Here is a 16456-nt window from a genome sequence, read left to right on the forward strand (position 1 = left end):
CCTTTCCTGGATGAGTCAGGGCTGGTCTGAATAGACCTGGGCTGCATTAGGAGTAGGTGGGAGGAGATTTCCTTGCACCTAAATGGGCCTGGTCTGCCTTGCACAATGCAGTCTACCCTTCCCCCTGGAAGCTGGACCAGAGAGGACAGAACTGGTTTTGACTGAGCCCAGAGCTGCAAAAAAATAAAAGGAATTGAATTATACACACACACAAGCACAGAAATTGGATATTTACTTACCCCTGCTGCTGGCTTCAACACCCTGAGGACAGACTAACAAGAATAGAGTGACTGGGTAGCAGCAGCTACCCTTCATTAATATCTATGGAGAAGCACCATGGTGGCAGTGCCAATTGGAAGCTTCCACAGAGTACAACTCAGGATCCATCTTCTGAAACCACAAGTTGCTGCCTGAGCTTGGGCGGTCCAGGCCTGCTGCCCAGCTAACTAATGCTTCTATGACTTGAGGTGGAGTTAGCGTCTCCAGCCCGACCAACTGGGCTCCCGCAAACATCTACCCCATTCACCCGCTTTCTACTGAGTCTTCTCTTACAGTGGCCTTTCTTCGCTGCCTGCTACTAGAAGGCAGTGGGCATATCTGTTGTATGCCGTTTTGCTTCGAAGTACCTTAAAAACCCATCTCTTCGCGACTACAGTGTTTACTAAAAAAATAATTCATGGACACCTCCACCCCCTACCTTTTAGGACACAAAATGCATTGGCCTCTCCATTTTCTACAAAACATTCTGGTCAAGCAACGTGGAGACAAATCACTCCAAAATCTGCACTACAATTCTTTTTGGTTTCATCAATGCGGCTGCACACCTAATGTATTCAAAGCACCATTTGCTGCCCATCATCAATTGAATTATTCGAAAGGTGCCCCAGTGTTATTTTAGGGTTTCCTGCCTGCCCTCCCCACCTCCAGATCAGAACAGCTATGAATTGTATTACTTATTTGGTATTACAAGCCTGGAAGATGGCAGACAATATTCGATCACACCTTTATCTTTCAGAAACAGTGCCACCAAAAGCCTTAAGCTACTGAGGGACAGATTTACGAGCTCCGTACGCCACTTTTGTGACGCAGCGGTGGGGCAAAGCCAGCGCCATGCTGCGGGGTATTTACAACGTGACACACCTGGGGAGATGTGTCACGTTGTAAAGCCCTGCACCAGATGTGGGCGTCCGGAGCAGTTGGGGGGGGGGGGGGGGGGGGTGTTCCGGTGCAGGAACGCCTTGCAAAAGTGTTTGAGTGAAATTTACAAGATTTCACTCAGTCACTTTTACAGCCATGCTGCGTCAAAAACCTGTGCCTGCAGGAAGCGGGCGTAAGGATTGACGCGGCATGTTAGGCATAGGGGCACCCCTGAGCCTTGCTGGTGCCGCGTCACGCTTGCGACGCGACTCCAGCAATGCACCGCCTTTCCGCCGGGGGATGCGACACGCATCTGCCCATCCATGCGCCAAGATGAGTCGCATTGTAAATGCGGTGCATCAGTGGCGGCGCACGGGTGGTTTTGTCCGTCATACGTTACTGGACGCATTGCTGCTGATTTGCAGGGTTGCGCCATGTAACGTAAATCTGCCCCTGAAAGTTTTAAGGCATGGGCGAAGGGGGCTCTGGTGCAGGGCCCCAGTCGGTCAGGGGCCCCTCGATGGAGCCAGCTCTGTTCTGCAGAGGGTCATTCCCTGATGACCTTGAATAATTATCAAACAGCTGGTTTTAAATACCATCTTTCTTTCATTTATTCATAATGTGGGCGATGAGAGCGAGCCTATTACAAACATCTTGCGGAGAAAGGTTTGTTTCATGGAACATCTAAACAGGACCCCACATCTGAGTCATGGGAGGAGGCCACACATTATTTTCATTAATATCAATGAGCTGCTGTGTTACTATCTTGAAAACATACTCAACTTTCTCTAACTATTAAATGTAAACACATTCAGAATTTGGAGAGTGTCTGTGCGCTGTCAGTGACCTGGCCAAAGAGGGTGTGAAAGACATGAAAGCGGATCATGAATGCAAAGCGGTTCCTTACAGGGGCCCCAAAAGATACACTTGGCCCTGGGCCCCCAAATTATTAAACGGTCTCTGCCTTGGTGGAGAGAGGCTGAGATTGAGGAATAGGTAGAAGTGAAATGGAGGGAGGGAGAAAGTACACTTTACGAGGTGGGGTGGAGGAATGGGGGTGTCGGTCACGTGGTATTTTGTGGCTCTGGACAAGAGCCCACTTTGCCTGCGCTTTGAGCAGTCTCGGTCATGTCATAACAAAGTTATTGGTGGAGCATGTTTTGAAAGGAGCAAAAATAACAGTTGATTGACAGAATGCAGAGCTATGTCATACATTCACCCCAGTACAGAGATCTGGATGGGTATGCTCAGATGTGGGTCCCTTGCTCACTACGCCACTGGAGTCAAGCTATCCTGGCTGAAGACGGCTGTAATGCCAGAAACCGGTCCTAGGATGCTTGTTTCTGGTCCAGGAATGACCAGGCTTGGCAGTTCGGGCTGGACTGTTCCCATGAGGCACAGGGTCAAGGCTGATTTGCATATGGCCATGTCTGAACTGGGGTGGTGTGAAGTGCAAAAAAACGATGGATTTAGGCCCAGATCTCTGTTCTGGGGTGAATGTATGACATTGTTCTGCATTCTGTCCATCAACTGTTGCTTTTGCATGTTTTGAAAAGAGCCATTCCTTAACAAAGTTCCCAACTTTTTCTTGGAACAAAAGGACACTAGCAAATAAAACCCCAAGTTCCCTTATGAGGTTCATCTACCATTTGGCACCAGGTGGCACCAGGACCAAAGAGGGAGGAACACCGGACCCCTCCCCCACTCACTCACGACCTGAAGCAGGGACCCCCTTCCGACGGCAGCAAAGGACATTGATAGCAGCACCGGGACACGACAACGCAACCCCCCCCCCCCCCCCCCCCCCTCCCGCCCGCTCCGCAGCAGAGGAATCCTAACGGACTGGAGGGCTGAGAGGGGCCTGGGACTCTGGTTGCTGGCAAACACAGTGGTGTCACAATCTCTCGCAGCGGACCCGCGAGAGCTAAGCACAGCTCAACTACAAAAAATAACTTTTATAGGAGTGAGGGAAGTGATATATCGACGAAGCGGAAGGGACTGAGCCAATCATGGACTAAAGCATTGCTACTGTAAAACTCTACTGGCAAAATTAACAGGCACACAAACTTAAGGTATTTACTTCTCCCACCCGCCTGCTCTCTTTTTAAAAACTAACTCCTTTGTTCAAAATGGCTGGGGCCATAAAACTGTAGCAATAAATCCCCCCCGTAGCTCTGTTGTCCACGAGCCCCCTCAGCTTAACTCCCCCACACAGAGATAAGAATTCCTCCCAGCTAGCCTTGAGCTTTGCCTGCTTAAACAGAAAGTGTAATCCCTTCCCCTGTGCTCAAAGTAATAGCAGCAGACAGAGGACTAATATCTCTATCTCCCCTTGCCTGCATGATTGTGAAGGGAAACTGCTCTCCCCTGCTATCTAAGCAACAGCAACAAACAGAGGACTACTGTCTCGATCTCAACTATTTGGCGGCCATTTTAGACTAGTCTCTATTGTACTATAGTATTTTAGACTAGTGAGAAAAAATGTCTGCCTATTATTGTAGTATTACACTCTTAGCTTTATTTTGACCATTTGTAATGCACAGATTGCTACCTCATATATGAAAGAGTGTTTGCCTATCATTGCAGTATTACACTCCTAGCTTTATTTTGAACATTTGTAATGCACAGACTGCTACCTTATATATGAAAGAGTGTTTGCCTATCATTGCAGTATTATACCTATACCTGTATTTTGATCATTTGTAATGCACAGATTACTACCTCATATATTTTGGTCCCTCACTAGTGCCACTTCTACCTGTATTTTGAACGTTTGTAAATGCACAGATTGCTACCTCATATTTTTTGGTTTGACAACTAATGTCACTTTTGATTCTTGAGTTTTGACTCACGTAAGTTGTTGTATCTGTATCCTGTCTCTATATTCTATCAGTATTATACTAGCACTTGTATTCTGCACTACTCTGCACATTTCCGTAACCTACTCCCATTCCTACCTTCTCTATCCTGTTATGCACAGACTGCTACCTCTTACTTAATATACTCCTAATGTAACCTACTCCCATTCCTACTTTCTCTCTGTTATGCACAGACTGCTACCTCATACTTAATATACTTCTAATGTATTCTGCACTATGATGCACAGTTATACAACCTGCATCCATTTTCACTCTTCTTTCTAAGGCACCGACTACTACCCCATATATCTCTGGTTGCACACGAGTGTAGGGCCACTCTTGATCCATATATCTCTGGTTGATCACTAGTGTCACTTATGCGCCTTGGGTTAACTTTTGGTCCATGTAACTTGATATTTGCATCTGTATCCTTTCCCAGTATTATACTTCACTTTTGTAGTTTGCAATGCCGTATATATTTGCTCTACTTTGTAATACCGTCCGTATATATTTGCTCTACTTTGTAATACCGTATGTATTTGCTATACTGCACACTCGCATATCCTGGTTATGCTGATTGATCACTAGTACCACTTTTGTACTCTATAACTTACTGTATGTATATGTTTCTCTGCACACTCTTACATTTGGGCTATGCTGATTGATCACTAGTACTACTCTTGCACCGTGTAACCTACTGTATGTATTTGTTTTTCCTGCACATGTGTACCACTATACTGCTTTCCCCCATTCCCTCCTAAACCATCATCGCAACATGGATCCTATCGGCAATCACACATATAAAATCAACTACCCACCGTCACTCACCAAAAAAGCCGCTAAACGCTTTAAACACAACTTCCTTAGGTCACACCCTGAAACCCCCTTTGCTGACACCTACTTCTCACTGGTCAATGGATCCCTGAACACTGATATCATATTCCACACCACTCGCAGAGCTCAATGGAGAAAAGCGTTCCTCACCCTACTCACCGTCTCCTCCACCAGGAAATCTGCTTACAGCCTAACTCTCTCCATCACACCATCCCAATTCTTTCCAGGCAGAGCCACCATTTACAATAACGGGATTGTCCTAGCTCAATCCACAGACAGGAACCTGGAACTGCTAGACAACCTGTTCCCCACCTTCAAAGAGCACCTCTCCCATTCGCGGTCCAACACTCGTATCCCCTCCAGTCCCACCAACCATGACCTCACAGCTACATACTCCTCAATCAGGGACACACCTACCACCCCTGATCGCCCATCTCCCACCCACAACCCCTCTATCCCAGTTCAGCACCATGTAGTTGTAACACACGCCTCAAACACAGACACAGATCGCTCCCCCTCATACACCACTCACACCCCCACCCCCTCTACCAACCCCCAGACCTCCACACATACCATCAACACTCCTCTCACACCTACAGCGGGCATCAACACTCCGCTCACCCCTGACAGCACAGCTCTCACCCACAACACACCTAACCTAGTCCAGCACCAGAACAACACGCACTTCGACAAATCCCCCCCTTCATCCCCCCCATTCTCAGTCCCCATTACCCTCTAACCAACCACGCAGAACACACCTCCTCCCTTAATTTAACTCCCCCTCCCCACAACAGGACCATCCCCTATCCCATTTCCCCTCCTACTCTCAGCCCCCATTACCCTTCCTGCTCCCCCACCACGACTATCAGTCTCCCAGCCTACACACTGACCCCCCCGCCTACCACCAATGCCCTCACTCATACCACCAACCTCCTCCCTACCTCATCCACACCCCTCCCGCCCAAAACCTCTCTCCTCCCCAACACCTTCCCGTACACCAACACAACGCATACCTCCTCGAACTCCAGTCCACGCTCCCACCTGCACACGAATTCCCTGGTCAGCCATTCACCTCCGACTGCCGCCCCCACCTCCACCACCTACCCCACGATGGACAACATCATGGCCACCCTCAATCAGATCAAAGAAGACATACATAACATCAAGGAACTACTCAACACCCACCCCATACACCCCTCACCCACCTCCCCTCCCAACTTGTCCCCTACCCCTCCAGCTGACTCACTCACTCAACACGCCCCAAACCGGGCGTCAATCCCTGCTCATAGGCGCAGCAACTGCCCTCGTCCCCCTCGTCGTCCCTACAACCCATCACACAACTACACCTCCCCACCCAATGGGTCCCCCACCCTTCCGACTAACTCTCTCACTCAACTCTCCCCCAACCTGACCTCACTCCCAGCTAGCAATCGCAACAACCGCCCTCGTCGCACCCACAACTCTACTTCTGACCGCGACACACTCACCCTTCTCTGCTCCTAAGACCCAGCCCCCCAAAATCACACAACCACCCCACACCTCAACATTCCCACGATACACTCAAATCCCCTTAGACCCCCCACACTAAAGAGCAGATTCTCCATCCCCAATAACCTTAAAAAAGTCCCTCTCTCTCTAGAACCGTCTACCACCCTCATCACACCCAGTCTCAAATGCACTCTCCTCAACTGCAGATCGGCCTCGAAACATTCTGCCACTATTGCTGATCTCCTCTTATCAATGGACCTTGACCTAATCATCCTGACCGAAACCTGGCTAACTGAATCTTCGACACCTATAATGGACATTCTGGTTCCTCCCAACTACCACATCATCAGGCTAGACAGAGCAGGCAAATTAGGTGGTGGAATTGCATGCATCTACAGGAATAACCTCTCTGTTCAGAAAGTCAATTCTACCTCCCTAACATCCCCAGCATCCTGGGAATGCATCTGCCTTGACATCTTCAGTGAGGGCAAACCGATATGCTCTCTTCACAGCATCTACCACCCACCCAGGGACAACTTCACCTTTTCCCAACAAATCATGGATATGATCTCAACCAATTCCGGTCGGCAGCTCACCCAAATATACCTTGGTGACTTCAACCTCCACTGGAACGATTGCAAGGACGCGGTGGTAAATAGTCTTAAAAACTTCCGCAATGCCCTCAACCTCACCCAAATATGCAACAGCCCGACCCACGAGAAAGGTTCTATCTTCGACCTGATCATCTCCTAAGAGGAGTCTATACAACTCGAGTCCATGCAACCCTGTGACTGGTCAGATCATACTGTCACATTCTTTATCAATGAAAAAGTTAAAGTTAACCCGGCTCAATTCTCCAAGCCCAAAGTCTGGAAAAGAGACTCGAAAAAGCTCAACCCAGGCTCTTTGCCCCCTAACAGTTGCAATCTCCTACTCCCACCGACAGGCGATACGGACGTTCAAACACTGACTGACCACTATCTCAACGCTATGACCTCCATAATTATTGAGACTGCACCTATGCAGTTAAAAAGAGCCTCTACTAAAATCTCCAATCCATGGTACGACAGGAGACTCAATGAAGATAGACGAGACATGCGAATGGCAGAGCGTACCTGGAGATCAGCTCCCTCGGCAATGCACCTAAAAGATCTGAAGAAAAAGAGAAACGCCTACTTCAGGAAAATAAAACGCTCAAAATCAGACTTCTTCAGCATCCAGCTCGACCAAGCAAAAAACCGCCCGAGAAAACTGTTTGAGCTAATCAGATCACAATCCAAGGATCAACCCCAACCACTCAACACTGACCGTGAGGCACCCTCCTGTGAAGACTTCACTGCTTTCTTTACCCAAAAAACTGACAACATAATGAGCGATCTCCTCATTGACGCAAGCCTCTACTCCAAACCCCAGTGCCTAGCAGCCACTGAACCAAAAAACAATGCCACATGGTCAACCTTTGGCACACACTCAGAAGAAGAAATTGGCAAACTGCTCAGCACCCTGAAACCATCCAATCACCTCACGGACCCCCTTCCTGCTGCAGCAGTAAAAGACTTTACCCCCTTGCTTATCCCTCTCTGGACTAAAATTATCAACAGCTCTCTCCAACAAGGAAGCATACCTGACTCCCTCAAAGTTGGTCAGGTCACACCTCTTCTAAAGAAACCTACCGCCGACCCCTCTGATCTCAACAATTACCGTCCCATTACCAATATTCCCACTCTCGCCAAACTGCTGGAAAAATGCGCACAACTACAATTGACTAAACACATTGAACAATTTGATCTCCTCAACCCTCACCAGTCAGGCTTCCGAGCAGGGCACAGTACAGAAACTGCTATGACTCACATAATTGACGACGCACTTCAAATGCTAGACCAAAACGACACCTGCCTCCTCATCCTCCTTGATCTCTCTTCAGCATTCGATACCGTTAAACATGAGAATTTACTAGAGCTTCTAAACACAAGAATGGGTTTATCTGGAACTGTTCTCAAGTGGTTCACCTCCTTTCTTCACAACAGGTCGCAGAAATTCAAGAGCAACAACCTGATGTCCTCGCCAATACCCATAACGCTAGGTGTCCCCCAAGGATCCTCTCTATCCCCAACTCTGTTCGACCTAGTCATGGAACCTCTCACCACCTTGCTACAAGCATCCAATGTACACTTTCACATGTACGCAGAGGACACCCAACTTTATCTCAAATTACAGTCCCCCAAGGACATCTTGCTCCTGAACTCAACGATCAGATGCACCCAATCCTGGCTTGCCGATAATCATCTCAAACTCAATGCCCTGAAAACAGAGTTCCTTCTGATCTCACCTCCAGCGAAGGTCTCCACCACTCAAATTTGGCTTAAAGACCTAACCGCACTCCATGTCCAACCCACCATCGTGGACTCAGCAAAATCCCTAGGCATAACACTCGACACCAATTTGAACATGCAGCAACATATCAGCAAGGCAACAAAGGGAGCAAACTTCCAGATCAACACTCTGAGGAAACTTAAACCCTACCTCCCAGCCAAAGACTTCCAAACCGCAGTACAAGCACTAGTCATCCCACGAATTGAATACGGCAGCATCGCCCTCTGTGGACTCCCCCTAACTACAACCGCACCCCTAAGAGCTTCTCTAAACGCTGCAGCGAGACTCATCACTGGGTCAAAAAAACACTCCCATATTACCCCTGACTTGAAATCCCTGAACTGGCTGCCTTTTGAAGCTAGAATACATCTGAAAATCGCATGCATGACACACAAGGCGGTACATCTAAACTCACCCGGATACCTCGCTCAGAAACTGACAATCTCCGGAGGAGCTAGAAACACCAGAGGCACAAACAATCTTCTGTTGAAACCTCGAAGATTCCGGAAGGAAAAAACATATAAGCGCTCCTTCTCAGGAATGGCGCCTAGGATCTGGAACTCTCTCCCGCCGGAAACCAGGCTTATCTCTTCCACCACACTCTTTAAAAATGAAGTAAAAGCTATCCTCATGGCTAAATACACCTGAACTACTATCTTGAACACTGTTAGTACTCTGCACCGATCTATACTACATGTTTGACCCTTTTGATTATTTGTATTAACTGTCTTATTACTCACATGTTTGGCTTTGTAGCCACCTATTTGTACTATTTTGTACTCATGTATGGCTTTGTTGCCACCTATTTGTACTATTTGACCTATTGATTTATCTATCTAACTATGCTCCCTCATGTACTTCTCTTTGTAAAGCGCTCTGATATCTGCAAGGATCTTGACCGCACTATATAAAACTTTCAAATAAAATAAATAAATAAATTTGTTGGGCCCCAGTTTAATGAAAGGTGGAGAAAAGGAACTCAGGCGGTGCACCTGGACTGCGTCATTCTGGGGGCCACTAAGCCTCCTCCCCCCCCCCCCCCGGGGGTGGACAGCCAGTCTCCAGCGGCGTTTAGTCAGCTGAAGTAAAAAGGGACGTGTTATGGCACTCCCTTTGTGCGCCATCCATCCCTGCGTTTTCAAGCAGCCTGGCGCAGCCTCGGGGCGCTTTTGGGGGTCAGGAGACCCCGCTTTGGGTGGCAGGGACTTCACAAGCCCAAAGGGGGCCCGGGCTTGAGCCCCTTTCTGCCGCCCTTGCTGAAATGTCGATTGGTCCCGTGAATGGAAGCGCGGCAGCACTTGATGAATGCGCTACAGAATACAATCTGCGCCATGGCCAATGGTTGTGGCCACAAGTGCAGGGCTTGGGCCGCTGACTATGTCGGCTGCTCACTCCGGCCTCAATGAATGCAATCTGCGCGATGGCCCATGGCTGTGGCCACAAGGGCAGGGCTGGGGCCGCTGACTGTATGTCGGCTGCCCACTCCGACCTCAATGAATACAATCTGCGTCATGGCCCATGGCTGTGGCCACAAGGGAAGGGCTGGGGCCGCTGACTGTATGTCGGCTGCTCACTCCGGCCTCAATGAATGCAATCTGCGCCATGGCCCATGGTTGTGGCCACAAGGGCAGGGCTGGGGCCGCTGACTGTATGTCGGTAATGGAGGCGGGACTTCCGGTCGGCCTCTCCTGGGCCGCGCTAGGATTGGACGGACTCCCAACCACTTCCGGGTCGCCGCGGGCAGCGCGGCGGCTCGCTTCTTAGGCAGGCAGGTGAGCTCCTATGATCCGAGGAATGGGCTCCCTCGTGAATCAAAACAAAATGGGCAAAATAAAGCGGCAATGAGCGGGGTGGCACCCGCGCCGCCAAATCACCACACGGGGCGATCAGATGCCGGGTGGGCACCGGCTGTGCACACCCAGCGCTAGCAACGAAGGGCAGGCGCTCCCAAGCGCCTCCAGGACAAAATACATAAGTACGTACGAAGTGGTCAGGTTCTATGGATTTTTGGTCAGGAATTAATTACAAATTACTTTTTTCAAAACGGAATTATTTAACATGAAGTCCCAAGGTGTATTACACAAAACACATTTATTTCAACATTGTTATGATTAGCACGAAAGCATTAGAGAACATAAAAACTAAAGAAGGACCAATTACTTCATTGGATCAAAGGAGGACTAAAGGACATAAGTCTCAAATATTTTCTTCTATAGCAACGTTATATGCGGACAAATGTTAAACATACAGTGTATAGTAATGAATATTTACAAAGTGCGCTCAAGGTGACATGGAAAAAGGAGACAGTTAGATAGGTTGGGGGTGAATGGGTGGAGGTGAGGACTGGGTAAAGGGTGTTGTGATCTTAAAACAATCACAGTGGTTAGAAATGAATCCTTTACAGACTAATTTAGTTCAATAGTTCCATTCATTTCTTTAACATAGGGTACGTGTTACTCAATGGGTTGCTTCCTATGTTAAGAAGATCGGATGAAATCAAGTCTACGTTTCGACCCCTAAATGATGGGTTGGTTGGAACCTCGGGCTGGGGTCTTCTTCAGGACGGGTGGAGACAGGAGCGCTTCATATAGGGCCGTCCAGTGGCCTATTGAAAATGGACCTGCGTCGGTTCCATAGTGGTGTAGGAAGCTGGGGCGTCGATGGGTATCCAATCAAAAACTGCACAATTTCAGATCGAGTAGCGTCCGGGTATGATGGATTAGTCTTCTCTGTATTTAATTTGTCAGTTGTCCTCGGAGCTGCCTCGGGAGAGTTCCTCGTAGCAGCGCTGCCCGGACAACTGACAAATTAAATACAGAGAAGACTAATCCATCATACCCGGACGCTACTCGATCTGAAATTGTGCAGTTTTTGATTGGATACCCATCGACGCCCCAGCTTCCTACACCACTATGGAACCGACGCAGGTCCATTTTCAATAGGCCACTGGACGGCCCTATATGAAGCGCTCCTGTCTCCACCCGTCTTGAAGAAGACCCCAGCCCGAGGTTCCAACCAACCCATCATTTAGGGGTCGAAACGTAGACTTGATTTCATCCGATCTTCTTAACATAGGAAGCAACCCATTGAGTAACACGTACCCTATGTTAAAGAAATGAATGGAACTATTGAACTAAATTAGTCTGTAAAGGATTCATTTCTAACCACTGTGATTGTTTTAAGATCACAACACCCTTTACCCAGTCCTCACCTCCACCCATTCACCCCCAACCTATCTAACTGTCTCCTTTTTCCATGTCACCTTGAGCGCACTTTGTAAATATTCATTACTATACACTGTATGTTTAACATTTGTCCGCATATAACGTTGCTATAGAAGAAAATATTTGAGACTTATGTCCTTTAGTCCTCCTTTGATCCAATCAAGTAATTGGTCCTTCTTTAGTTTTTATGTTCTCTAATGCTTTCGTGCTAATCATAACAATGTTGAAATAAATGTGTTTTGTGTAATACACCTTGGGACTTCATGTTAAATAATTCCGTTTTGAAAAAAGTAATTTGTGATTAATTCCTGACCAAAAATCCATAGAACCTGACCACTTCGTACGTACTTATGTTCACTGACCCAGGTCAGAGAGTTCTTAGGGTATACCCCATTGTTAACTCACTACTCCAGGACAAAATACAGCGCTCACAGCACTAGGGGCAAAATCAAGCGCTTTCCAAGCGCTAGGCAGGCGATTTCAGCGCTCCCAGCGCTGAAGGGCAGAGAGCAGCGCTCTCAGGCTGCAGGCAAGGAGTCCTCAGTGCTCCCCAGCACTGGAGGACAGGACAAGGCTCCAGCAGGGGCTGGAGGCAGGCAGGGGGGCAAGGCTGGGCCAGAGCCAGCACACTGGGTCTCCAGGCAGGGAGACACCCCAAGTGGCGGTCCTCCTGGCCCCAGCAGCAGCAAAAGCCCCCTCTGGCAGGATCCAAAAGTAGAACATTTTCTAAGGGGACACAGCCCCTTCTTATACTAACAAATCCTTTGTTTCAGGGTGCAGGGTGGGGGGAAAACCAGTCGCAGCTGGTTCTGGAGCACTCTTGATGGCCCAACCACCCATTTCTTTCACTGGGGAGGCTAGGGTCGTTAGACACACCACAGGGGGGCGGAGCCAGCATTGTGTGGGGAAAACCCAGCCCATCCAGGACACAGGTACACTCCTCCCACACATCACTCATGCTAATCTCCCACTCACCACCGGGCAGACCCATCCAGACTTCCTGGAGCCTGGCATGCCAGCCAGCTCCAGCCAATCACGCTCCAGCACCCTCACTGCACACATATCTCAATGTCCAGAAGTAGCACTTCCCTTCTAGACACATACATGCCGCAGACACCATCTCGCAGCATTCACTCTCACGAGTTTATACATACCAAACTCAAGCCTGCACTCCCCACGCATCAGGAACTACCAGGGACACACACATTCCCCATGCATTCCTATGGGAGGGCAGGCCAGCCAGACTACACACACGCACTTTCACTCTGGGACCCAGGGGAAAGTGCGCAGAGACCCAAAAATCACTGACACAGGGTCACAAATAAGGCAAAAAGTCTAGGGGTGAACCTGCCCTGCGGGCCAAGTCCAACAGCAGGCACTCCTTCACAGTTTGATTCTAGAAGAAACGGAAATGTATCTATCCCGTAAATAAATGTTTGTCCGCTTCAGTTGCCTATTATTTTGTGAGATGAAACCTCTAGGGACACATCTGTGCTCCTTTACAGATAATGAGGTGGAAATGACAGTACCTCTTTCCGTGTCCTCGTACTTCAGACAGAATAACATAAGGCAGTGAGGTGTGTTCTCCTCATGGACTGAACACCTTAGATCTGATGCTAATGGGCAGCCTGAATGGAATAATCTGTCATCTTTAAAATAAGCCATAACTTACTAATTGCACTGTTGTCTCACTTCTAGGGTGTGAGTAGCAACTTACCAGCCAAAACCCTACTCGGACCCATCCAAAACCAAGAACATAGTTATTAAAGATCTTGTATGGGAGAAACAAGTGTCCACCTGGATACACAACAATATCTGTTGACATTGACTTGCTGAGAACCTGGGGAATGGCAGAGGTGCACAGAGAGAATCAACATCAGCTGCCCGCAGGCGCTCCAATGCACGCTGTGACCCTGGGGATGGCAGAGGTGCACAGAGAGAATCAACAGCAGCTGCCTGCAGGCGCTCCAATGCACGCTGTGACCCTGGGGATGGCAGAGGTGCACAGAGAGAATCAACAGCAGCTGCCTGCAGGCGCTCCAATGCACGCTGTGACCCTGGGGATGGCAGAGGTGCACAGAGAGAATCAACAGCAGCTGCCTGCAGGCGCTCCAATGCACGCTGTGACCCTGGGGATGGCAGAGGTGCACAGAGAGAATCAACAGCAGCTGCCTGCAGGCGCTCCAATGCACGCTGTGACCCTGGGGATGGCAGAGGTGCACAGAGAGAATCAACAGCAGCTGCCTGCAGGCGCTCCAATGCACGCTGTGACCCTGGGGATGGCAGAGGTGCACAGAGAGAATCAACAGCAGCTGCCTGCAGGCGCTCCAATGCACGCTGTGACCCTGGGGATGGCAGAGGTGCACAGACAGAATCAACAGCAGCTGCCTGCAGGCGCTCCAATGCACGCTTTGACCCTGGGGATGGCAGAGGTGCACAGACAGAATCAACAGCAGCTGCCTGCAGGCGCTCCAATGCACGCTGTGACCCTGGGGATGGCAGAGGTGCACAGAGAGAATCAACAGCAGCTGCCTGCAGGCGCTCCAATGCACGCTGTGACCCTGGGGATGGCAGAGGTGCACAGAGAGAATCAACAGCAGCTGCCTGCAGGCGCTCCAATGCACGCTGTGACCCTGGGGATGGCAGAGGTGCACAGAGAGAATCAACAGCAGCTGCCTGCAGGCGCTCCAATGCACGCTTTGACCCTGGGGATGGCAGAGGTGCACAGACAGAATCAACAGCAGCTGCCTGCAGGCGCTCCAATGCACGCTGTGACCCTGGGGATGGCAGAGGTGCACAGAGAGAATCAACAGCAGCTGCCTGCAGGCGCTCCAATGCACGCTTTGACCCTGGGGATGGCAGAGGTGCACAGACAGAATCAACAGCAGCTGCCTGCAGGCGCTCCAATGCACGCTGTGACCCTGGGGATGGCAGAGGTGCACAGAGAGAATCAACAGCAGCTGCCTGCAGGCGCTCCAATGCACGCTGTGACCCTGGGGATGGCAGAGGTGCACAGAGAGAATCAACAGCAGCTGCCTGCAGGCGCTCCAATGCACGCTGTGACCCTGGGGATGGCAGAGGTGCACAGAGAGAATCAACAGCAGCTGCCTGCAGGCGCTCCAATGCACGCTGTGACCCTGGGGATGGCAGAGGTGCACAGAGAGAATCAACAGCAGCTGCCTGCAGGCGCTCCAATGCACGCTTTGACCCTGGGGATGGCAGAGGTGCACAGACAGAATCAACAGCAGCTGCCTGCAGGCGCTCCAATGCACGCTGTGACCCTGGGGATGGCAGAGGTGCACAGAGAGAATCAACAGCAGCTGCCTGCAGGCGCTCCAATGCACGCTGTGACCCTGGGGATGGCAGAGGTGCACAGAGAGAATCAACAGCAGCTGCCTGCAGGCGCTCCAATGCACGCTGTGACCCTGGGGATGTGTCAGATTAAGTGGAATTGAACAGCACAGTTTACATCGGGCATTCATACCCACACAGCATCATAGGTGAACGACAACAGCAAAATGAACATGTTTCAGCAACAAAGAGATGGCACCAACATCGAGCTCCCCATTAAACGTATACATTTCCACTTGCTTAACAGTCCTTCAAAAAGAGAATTCTTCTTTACTTTTTCCCCCTTATTGTTAACCCTTTTTCCCCCTCTTCTCCCCTCCTTTTATGCCTACTTCTCTGCCTAATAAAATCTTTTTGAACTGAAAAAAAAAAAGAGAATTATGAACATTAGTCAGAAGTTGGGACCGACCGAGAAAGTAAAAGTTAAAAACCACACTTGATAAAGGATATAACAAAAAAATTTGAAAACTTCGGACTAATACAGCTGTAAAACACACTAACTACAGGTGGCTTTTTCAATGCACAGTTCAGGGGCACGTCAGAGTTGATCACATCTGCAGGGAAGTCTGGATGGAGAGTGAAGGTGCACACCTCATCCGCCCCAATTCTATACCTAGAACCCCTTTAACAAGAATTGTAGGGAGACATGGAAAGGCAATACAGAACTCCGCAGCCGAATTAAAAACATATAGCCTCTTACTTCAATTAAAAATGGCTGCAGCTTTAGAAAGTGAACAAGAATCTACTGAACATCCACTGACTCCATCCTGGCGCTCTTAGTTCTTTTTCTTGAAACTGCTGTCTCTTCATGTGTTGGCAAAGCCTGCTCAGCACACCACACTTTGCACACCATGTCCATACACGTCACACCCTTCATATTCACTCTCTGCCCTCCGCGTGTGCTCTCCATGCTGGTTTCTTAAAATAGAAGGCACTCAAAGATAACGCTGTGCACGCCTAAACACCCGCGTGGCAATCTAGAAATGCATTTGCAATATTTTAACACGTCACGTTCCCAATTCAAGTTGGTTGTCTGCACATTTAAGGGAGCTATTTAAAAAACCCTTGGCAATGTCAATGGTTTTTCACGTGAGAGAGCCATTAGCTTTGCGAATTCATATTTCAAACATTTAATTCAATTCCTTCAGCGGAAAAGCACATTTTAAGCAATAGTCATAGGAGCTTCAGTAA

General features: G+C 49.1%; 1 protein-coding gene across 1 annotated transcript in view; it reads right to left on the minus strand.

Annotated features, from left to right (window-relative positions):
* LOC147710041 (CLIP-associating protein 1-B-like) overlaps window positions 1-16456 on the minus strand; it is a 115208-nt gene that overhangs the window by 97890 nt on the left and 862 nt on the right. The window lies entirely within an intron of this gene.

The sequence above is a fragment of the Lissotriton vulgaris genome, chromosome 5, assembly GCF_964263255.1.
Source record: "Lissotriton vulgaris chromosome 5, aLisVul1.2, whole genome shotgun sequence".
Taxonomy (NCBI): domain Eukaryota; kingdom Metazoa; phylum Chordata; class Amphibia; order Caudata; family Salamandridae; genus Lissotriton; species Lissotriton vulgaris.